Below are 9015 nucleotides of genomic sequence, written 5' to 3'. Positions count from 1 at the left end.
GATAAGCAAAAACAGTAATGTTGCAGTATATTACTTTATATTGTTATTTTAGCTTATTATTTATTATATTTTAACTTTTTTCTCATTATTTCCTGTTAGTCTATAAACCTTGCTCTGATTTAGCAAACAGCTTGTGTGTTCTATGTTTCCTGCCTTGGAAGATGGATGACCAAGCAGAATGCAGAGAACCAAGGAAGGTCAGGGCATAAGTAATAGAGTTAGAAATATAGATGTAAAGCCAGATTATCCTGTCTTCAGAACAAAACAACAATAATAGCAACAAAAAGATTCTCCGGTCTGGAGAAGGTGAAAAATTCACAAAGCGCTTGGACAGAGTGAGGTAGCTAGAAACGTACCCTGCATCCTCCCACTCCCTCAGCCTTAGGTCAAGCCCTAGGTGAGAGGGGACAGCAGAAATTCTAGACAGACTTGAGGAAGTCTAGAACCTCACCCCTCTTCTCAGGAGAGTCTGTGAAAGAGAGAAATATGCCAGAGTAGAAATAGCCACTTAGATTTTCTACGGAAACAGATCTGCTATGGCCCCACCGATTTTCCCATAGCGTAGCATCGTAGGGGATGGAGGGATGTTTCCCAAGCACAGGAAGAAGGACGTGGCACAGGGCTCTTACAGGTACAAAGAGGGGGATTTCATGGTGACTTGCATGGACTCATGACATCAGGCCACACAAAAGTGATAACATCTCATTGAGCCAACAGAGATGAGTAACGACCAAGGGTCTGGCTCCCTCTGTTCCGCTGCCAACATCATGATACTAGGTAACATCCCTGAAAGGCAACACCATTCCCCAATACGGGTCATTTGTCATTTTTTGACTTCCCCAAACCAAACCCCTTTCTGGGATTTTAGTGGAAGTCTTATGGTGAAGTGTCCCTTTCCCTGCTGGTCACTAATTGAATGCTTGTATCCAGAAGTTTGACTCATGAGTGAGTGAAGCAAAGACAGAGGGATGAAGAGACCAACCTGGAAGTTATGGTGATCGCTCTGTCTATCACTGGTTGTGGCTACATTCTGGACATTTTTCCTGCTGTCTAGCCTTGCTTGGTTCCTGACAATTTTCCAAATCTGTGAGCTACCCAATATTTTCCAATGAATTACCCTTTTGTGAAAGTTGGTCAGAATCTGTTTCTGTTCCTTGCAGTTTTCTGATATAGAAATTTGTACCAGGAGTGTGCCACGGGCTCTTCAACTCGGAAGAGCTTTACGGGGGAAACCTGGGATTGATTATATTGTTTCAGTGGGGAGTTGATGACAATGGTCATCTTTTCAAGACTCAGAGACGGGAATCTGGAAGCCCATGGTTCACAGCAACAGAATATCTTAATTATCACCTGTGATCATTTGTATGAAGTCCTTATAAAAAGCAAGGTTTCAAGACCCTATAACCACTGTGCTGGGACAGTATAAAAGACAGGAGGAGTTTAAAGACTATAGGATAGAGTGGCTGCTCCAACTGGCCCTAGTTAGCTTGTAAAAGAGAACAACCAATGTAAACTCCCGAATTCTCAATTTAAGGCATATATTAATGCCCAGGAACTCACTAGAGCAGTGCTAAATGAATTTCCAACCTCTAACACAGCTGAGAAAATGAAAAACAAATTCAAAGTTGGACTCTGAGGGTTGTAGAATTACATCAGTTGAGTTCTCAGCCTTGTCATGCCTCTTAGGAGAAAATTAAGGCACTGATCCGATAAGACTTAGAATGGGGGTATATGGGACGCCAGAGGACTCTCACACTAGCTAAAGCAGCCCTTCATCTTTGAATGTTGACTCTGTTTTTTCTTTTTTTTTGCTCAATACTATAACTCTTTTACCCAAAAGAGTCACACTGAAAGAAGCAGTCTATTTTTACGATCTGCGTTGCAGCAACTCTCCTTTGTCTTCAGGATAAGATCGAAAATTCCCATGGGAGACATGGGTAGCTAAAAAAAAAAAAAAAAAAAAAATCAAACCTGGGAACAGAAGGCATACATAACAAGTAATTTGCAAAATTTTGCTAATTTACACCTTCAAAGATCTGGGGAATATGTGTGGGAATGAATTTTGCAGGCTGTTGACTCAGGACAGAACATAATTTCAGATCTAGTTGAAGTCACTGATACAGATGCACTTAGCAGAGACTCCAGATTCAGTTACAAATTCAAGCAGCTGGGAGTAGACATTGTTGTTTGTTCAGTTGGTTGACAGAAATCTGGACTCAGTGGTGGCCAACACTAAACAGAGTTGAGATGTCATAAATTCCTTGATATTAAGTAAAGGAAAGAATCCACAGACTCCGAGAGATAGGAATGCTGGAGTGGATTTATCATGTGCAGCTTACCCTCTCACTCCCTAAGTACGTCTCCCAGGAGAGCACGGAGGACTTCCCCTTTGCCAAAGTCTTGAGAAATTCCTTGATGGGGAGAACACCAATGGCTTCACCACAGCCACTGCAATCTGGAGATGGGGGATACTGAAGGGAGCTGCAATTGACTTGGGGTTCTTGGATTCGATGGGCATAGAAGGAACCCAGGGCAGCAGGGGCCACACATAGCTTTTCAGTGGCAGAGGTGGGAGCTGAAGGGGGAATCGCTTCTGCCCCTTCCATAGGGACACATGAATTTAATTTTAGATCTAGTTGAAGTCACTGATACAGATGCACTTAGCAGAGACTCCATCTCAGAGCTCTGAATTTTCCATCTCAGAGCTCTGAATATTCTATCGAACGTTTCTTTTGCAAATATTTTCTCCCAGTCTGCGGATTGCCTTCCCATTCTCTTGACACTGTTTTTTTGTTTGTTTGTTTTTTTGGGTTTTTTTTGGAGCAGAAGTTTTCAATTTTGATGACATCCAGCTGATCAATTATTTCTTTCATGGATCATGCCTTTGGTGTTGCATCTAAAATGTCATCACCCATGCCAAGGTTATCTAGGTTTTTTTCTCATGTTATCCTCTGGGAGTTTTATAGTTTTGCATTTCATGTTTAAGTTTGTTATCCACTTTGAGTGAATTTTTGTGAAGGGTGTACAGTCTGTGTAGAGATTCATTTTTTTATATATGATTGTCCAGTTGTTCCAACATCACTCGTTGAGAAGATTATCTTTGCTCCATTGTATTGCCTTTGCTCCTTTGTCAAAGATCAGTTGACTATACTTAGATGAGTCTATTTCTGGGCTCTATTTTGTTCCATTGATCTATTTATCTGTTCTTTTGCCAATAGCACACTGTCTTGATTATTGTTGCTTTATAGTAAGTCTTGAAGTCAGGTAGTATCAGTCCTCCAACTTTGTTCTTCTTCAATAGTCAGAATCTTGAGCATGTAAAAGAAAAATGACAGAGGGTGAGATTGTATTGGAGGACCTTACATATAGACCCAACCACTCAACATTACTTGATATGACTTTTGATATTTTGCAAAGCGCAATATGATCAAAGCCTTACTTTTGCTTCCAATTTCACCTTGCTCCATTCTCCCACTCATTCCTTAGGCTCTAACCCATTGGCTCTGTTCAAGTTCTTGAAACTTGTCCAGATTTCCCCCTCGTCACAGCTTTCACACACACTGCTTCCTCTGCTTACAATATTCTTCTTCCAGTTTTGACCTGGCTAACTCCACTTATGCTTCAGATTTCAAGGAAAATAGCCCTTTCTCATTAGATCTTTTCTATTTTACTCTCCTGTTTATTTTCCTCCATAGCTTTTATCAGACGGTTAATTAAATTTTAGTTTGTATATATTTTCTGTGATGTTTGTCGTTTCATGATCGTCTAGGTTTCATGAGGTAAAAGGTCATTTCTGCTGTGTTCCTTGCTCTGTCTGCTGTTGCTGACTTCTAACAGTGGGCATAACTGAGAGACGTACTCAAAACTTATTTACTAAATGGATGCTTATATATGTTGGTTGCTTTTCCTCACTTGTATAATGGGGACATCTTTTCACATCAATAAATATAAATCTGTAAAGTTATTTTTAATGGCTCCGTAGCATTCTACAACACGGATGATGATGATAATGATAATAGCTCTCTTTTTAAAGCGTTACTATCTGCCAGGCCCTGTTGTAAAGGCTGCTCATTTCATCTTACCAAAGCTTTACAGGGTAGACATTTCTGTTATTCCTATTTTACAAATGTAGAAACTGAAGCATAGACAAATTAACTAACCTTTCTCAGCATCTCATAGCTGGTATCTTGCACAGCCGGGATTTGAACTCTGGCATTTGACTCCAGATCCTGTGCTCTACTCTCAGTGTTACATTGCACAAAAAATTCTATTTTAGTTTACCAGTGCCCTTATTGATGTGCATGTAAGTTGTTTCTAACTGTAGGGCATTGCAAGTACTGGAATTAATTCCCATTATCAATTTTCTCGTTTTATTTGAAAATACTTTGCTAACTTCCCCACCAGATTGAACATTTTTCCATCAGCAGTGTAAGAAGGCTCTTGCCCACAACTTTTGTGTGTTTTAATAGGAGAAATTTAGTAAGAGAAATTTAATAGGAGAAATAAAATATTTGTGTTTGATGTAGCAAATAAAAATACAGGATGCCTAGTTAAATTTGAATTTTACTTAAAAAAAAATAGTCTCCAATGCCTTCACCTTATGGTCAGTGGCTTCCCTAGTACTGAGAGCCCTCAGTTTATCTCATAGTCTGGAAATGAACTTCCTTTCTCGTATCCTTGTCATGGTCGCCCACCTGTCTCCCTGCAGCAGCAGATGACTTCTGCTTTAGAAAATGTCCAGGGAGAATTGTTTCTATTAACGACTTCCTGCATTATAGTCTCGTGCAGCACACAATGTCCTTCTCCTCACTCCAAGGAAACTGCATTTGGAGGGTTCCATGGCCACAAACTGTGACTCTATTATCCCCTTATCTTCCCTTTAGAGGCTCCTCCTCTCTCAGACCATAAGATTCCAGACACACATTTGTTAGGCCTTCGAACTTGCTTAGATTTAAGTTGGGGCTGCCGCTGTATATAGTTTAACCTCCGGGGCCAATTTTACTTCCCTTGTTCTCAATTTCTTGGGGCGTACTTTTCTATCATTCCCATGTGGCAGGTACATATTAATCCATCTTTCAGTATGCCTGGCTGCTGACCTTGCTGTGACCTTTCCCCAGCATGGCTTATGGGGCTCCAGCTTTGCTCCTCTATAGATCTGCTCCCCATGTTGCACCTGACTGGATCCGACTCTCAGTTCTCTGCTGGCCTGCTCAGCAGCTCTGGATTTGGCCTCTGTGTCTCTCCAGGGTCATGAGTTTCTGTGGTTTAGTTACTTTGGAGTCCGAAAACCCTGGCTTGGAATTTCAGTCCCGTCGACTTTCATTTTATTATTTAATTTAATCTGCCCAAGAATCCTATGTTGTCTGTGTTCTAATCTTTTGCCGAGAGACAAAAACAAAAAACAAACAACCGAAAAAAACCCTGTGGTCATGGAAAGGTTAAATAATTTTCTCAAAATTACCCAACTAGTGAGTGTAGTACCTGGGATTCAAACTTTGGCTCCTGTGATTCCAAAACCCACATTCTCCCTGTCACACAGTCTCCATGCAAGCACAGGGCATGCGTCAGGACAAGCCACTTCCGTCTTCAGTTTTATGAGTTTCAGCTCCCTCCTCTCTACACACAGAGTAAATAACAGGTTAATAGCGCTGCTTCTCAAGATTGTTGGAGAGATTAAACGGAATTATGTAAATTAGACACCTAGCCCAGAGCCTGACAGAATTGTGCAAGAAATATTTTCTTCCCTCCATGCTGGGTCCATCTGGGTAGACTTTTCCATTGTCTTAGCAAGGGGGCAGCTCTGAGAAAACATTAGTTATGTCAACCGAGATTACCTGGGAGGAGCCGCTTTTCAGAAGCTCAGGTGAATGAGGACTTGTCCCCAATGGCAGGCCTAAATGGGCATAGTCCCGAGAGGCACCCAGGGAACCCCTTCTCACAGATCAGCACGCATTTCCCAGCAGGCTGGCCTGGGGCCTCCCCTGGTGCCTGCAGGGGCAGGTTTCCACCACCTTGCGGCCTCCCGGAAAGAGGTGGCTCCTAATCAATGCAACAACTTCGAAGAATTTCTCTTTTGGATAAAGTTACTGTTTTGTATTCCTTATCTCCCCCCACCCCTCCATTTGAGCATGCCCATGGCCTGAGTTACGAGGACATAAATCTCCATCACAAATTTATTGCCATCATTTATCAGCTCCTGTTGCTCAATGGCCAAACAGTTAATTTTAAAATGAAGTGGGGCTGTTTTCATTAATACCCTGGCGCTAACTACCTATCAAAACACTCAAAGACAATTAATACCATGTTGCTGAAGTACTGAACCAATAAATAGCTCCAGTCTTGGCTTGTCTCTGGCAGATAAAAGACATTAGACTCATCCCCTGGTTTAATAATCTTTGCCCATTCTCTTCCTCTCCACAGCATCAGAAACATTTACATTTAAGAATGAGATTAAATAGCTGGACCAGCCCATAACATGAATTTAAAAGGCTGTTGTTTCATGACATCTAAGTAATGCCTTCAGGATGTAGTGGTAATGACAATATGCCTGAAAAGAAGATGGAGAAATTTTGAGGATGATATATCATCAATGTCAAAGCCTTTTGGCCTCAAAGGCCTTCTGGAAAGCACATGCCTTGCATCTGAGGGGGTGGGGGTGTCTGTGGGGGAGTGTGTGTGTGTGTGTGTGTGTGTGTGTGTGTGTGTATTGGGGCGGTGGGGCTGGAGTCCAGGTTAATCAGCTGCTGAGCAGTGGGTGGGAGTTAGAGTCCGCATGCTCACAGGCTCAAACTTTTATAGAAAGAATAGTCTAGATTTTGACAACTCTGGAGCCACATCGTTTGTTATTTTACTAAAGCATGACTTTCCACCTCAGATGAAGGCTACTGTGAGAGAGATTTTCTCACTTGGACGGAAGCCTAGTAACTCTCCCTCGCCACAGTATCTCATCCAACCATTTATTTCCTCAACCATTTATTTGTGGGCCTACTGTGTGCTAAATGCTGTCCTACGTTCATGGGATGCTGTGTGTCCATCTCCATCTGCAGGGAGCACGTTCATATTTTCTTTGTCATCTTCCATGTGCCAGAATCATTTGCACAACAACTCTTAGGAGGTAATATAAAAATTGGTTTCTTTGTGGAAAATAGCCCTGAAAAGAAATCCAGGAGGTGCTTTAAAAAATGTTTTAATTGCTTTTTGCCTGTCTTGCTTAAATAATATGTTCACTGTGGCAAAAATTGGAAACTAGAGGTAAGCAAAAAGAAAATAATTAGCGCCCTAAATCCCACAACCCAGAGATCACCACAGTTGACCTTTGCCTCCCACACATGGGCTCCCTTTCCTCTTTTATATATATTTCCACCACCTTTTTAAAGAAAAAGCATGATTACTCTTTGTATAATTGTCTGCCCCTCATCTCCTTATAGAAAGCTACACTGTCTCTTCCTTCCATCTTAGTAAGCATATTTCTATAACTGATGGGGGCAGGCACTCTCAGGGTACTATGAATATGTGCGCTACAGTTTTTTCATTCCTTTATTCAACAATATTTTTCAATCACAGTTGACATTCAATATTATATTAGTTTCAGGTGTACACCATAGTGGTTAGATATTCATGCTAACTATGAAGTAATCCCCCGATAAGTGTTGGCAAGGATTTGGAGAAAAGGGAACCCTTGTGCACTGTTGGTGGGATTGCAAATTGGTGCAGCCACTATGGAAAACAGTATGGAAGTTCCTCAAAAAATAAAAAATAGGAATACCACATGACCAATTTCACTTCTGCGTACTTATCCAAATAAATCCAAGACACGACTTCGAAGATATATACACCCCTATGTTTACTGCAGCGCTATTTACAATAGCCAATCTATGGAAGCAACCTAAGTGTCCATTAACAGAAGGTTGGATCAAGAAGAGGTGGTATATACATACAATGGAATATTACTCAGACATAAAAAAGAAGGAAATCTTACCATTTGTGACAACATGGATGGACCTAGAGGGTATTATGCTAAGTGAAGTAAGTCAGACAGAGAAAGACAAATACCACATGATTTCACTTATATGTGGAATCTAAAAAGCAAAGCAAACAAACAAAACAAACCAGAAACAGACTCATAGAAACAGAGAACAAATTGATGGTTGCCAGATGGGAGGGGTGTTGAGGGCAGGGTGAAAAAGGTGAAGGGCTTAAGAAATACAAATTGGTAGCTAAAAAACAGTCACGGGGATGTGAAGTACAGCATAGGGAATATAGTCAATAACATTGACTATAAATATGTGTGTAATATTTTAAGAAGGTACCCTACTTTGCTTAACTAGCCCTCCATGTTGGATATTGAGGTTGGTTTCTGCTCTTTTTAAAAATTTAAACAATACTGTGGTTCTGTTTGTCTACTCATTCTTATGACTAGATCCTGGTGTGCACCCCTAAGTATTTCCTTGGGATACATTTATTGAAGTGGAATGTCTAAGTCAATTTGCATGCACAGTTTAAAAGTTTTTGACACATGTGGCCAAACTGCCTTCAGGTCTCCAGTTAATGCTCCCAGACACTCTTCCACAAAACTCACCAGCTTCTCACAGCCAATTACAGAGAAACAGATTGTACCTGCACTGCCTGTTCCCGCCCTCCGTTGGCAGTGGAAGAGATCTCCTTCCTCCTGCCCAGGGCCCCTTCCCCTGAATCCTGTATCTAGCCCTCCCCAGCCTTAGGGCTTTTCCTCTATCAATTGTTCTCTCTTTCTCTTTAAGGTCTTTCCACAACATTTAAAAATCCTGTCTCTTACCTACTAAAGAAACAAACAAAAATGTTCCTGGTTTCTGTTTTGGGCTGAATTGTGTTCCACTGAAATTCATATGTTGAAGTCCTAACCCCCAATGCTTCAGAACATGATTGTATTTGGGAAAAGGGCCTTTAAAGAGGTGATTTAGTCAACAGGAGGGCTTCCTGGTGGACCATAATCCAATCTGATTGGTGTCCTTCTAAGAAGAGGAAGTTTGGATGCGC

Source organism: Rhinolophus sinicus, chromosome 14 (assembly GCF_057876585.1).
Source record: "Rhinolophus sinicus isolate RSI-liver-muscle chromosome 14, RSI-T2T, whole genome shotgun sequence".
NCBI classification, from domain to species: Eukaryota; Metazoa; Chordata; class Mammalia; order Chiroptera; family Rhinolophidae; genus Rhinolophus; species Rhinolophus sinicus.
Note: the sequence above shows the minus strand (reverse complement) of the source record.